The 1,022-nt window shown below is 41.7% G+C and overlaps 1 long non-coding RNA gene across 1 annotated transcript in view; it reads left to right on the forward strand.

Moving 5' to 3' along the window:
• Positions 1 to 506: 506 nt before the first annotated feature.
• Positions 507 to 1,022, forward strand: part of LOC114007890 (uncharacterized) — a 59,241-nt gene continuing 58,725 nt past the window's right edge. Inside the window, exon 1 of the long non-coding RNA XR_003549471.1 lies at positions 507 to 561. This is a non-coding gene — a long non-coding RNA (uncharacterized LOC114007890). The remainder of the gene's footprint in view (positions 562 to 1,022) is intronic.

Raw genomic sequence — 1,022 nt, forward strand, 5'->3', positions numbered from 1 at the left:
TTTCTGTCTCTATGTCTCTGTCTGTCTGGCGAGCACACGCGCCCTATAGGCAGCCTATAGCAAAAAAAACCCTCCAAAAAAAAAAAAAATCCCATAAAGCGACTGAGATAAATAGTATATATTTTCCCCCTAAAACAATGTATTTAAACATGAATTTACATAGAATATGGCCTCCAAGATTCTGACTTTGGAGCTGGGAACTAGTGCCTACCAGACAATCTGAAAATGGCTTCAAAGCACAGGATTCCTTTGAAGCTAGCAAAGTAGTAATCTGGTCAATTCAGCGAAATTTCTGGGTGTAGCAGAGAAAGGGCTTGCTAGTAGTTGTACAGGTTGCTGGAACATATCCTGAATTTTCTCCTTTACCCAAATATGGGAACAATTAGACTTGTGCTGGCGCCATTTTTTGGGAGGAAACAGACTGAGATGCCTTCGTTCATCGAAACAACCCATGGAGGGCAGTGTATGAGCTAAAGATTAATATGGCAACTTTTTTTTTTTTTAAAGATTGTTTCTTGTTGTGTGGATATGCTCTTGTTGGCCTTCCAGCTGGAAGTACAGGTATGTATCACCTCGCCAGCCTCTGTTTTAGACAAGATTTTGCTATGGTTGTCTAAATCAGGCTTGGATTAGTGACTCTCCTACCTCAACCTCCGGAGTTGTTGATACAGGCATGTGTCATCATACCTGACCTTTGGGTTGGAATGGGAATTGAACCTGGTCTTCCCAAGTAGTTCCAGCCTGTAGAACACCTGATCTTAGTAGTGTATACCAAGGGGACTGGGCGTACTATAGAAACATCTACCACAGTGCTGCTTGAAGTGTGATTTAGGGGCCATCTGCTCTAGAATCACTCTAAATGTTGGTTAAACATGTGGAGCCCTGGACCTTCTTCTCAGATAATGAAATAGCATCGCTGGGGAGGGATTATGGGAAGGAGAATACCTGGCATGCTCCCCACGTGATTCTAATTAGACTTTAAATTAGAGAGCTTCTGTTTAGTAGCTTTTTTTTTTTTTTTT

This window comes from Tupaia chinensis, unplaced genomic scaffold (genome assembly GCF_000334495.1).
Source record: "Tupaia chinensis unplaced genomic scaffold, TupChi_1.0 Scaffold000251_1, whole genome shotgun sequence".
NCBI lineage: Eukaryota > Metazoa > Chordata > Mammalia > Scandentia > Tupaiidae > Tupaia > Tupaia belangeri.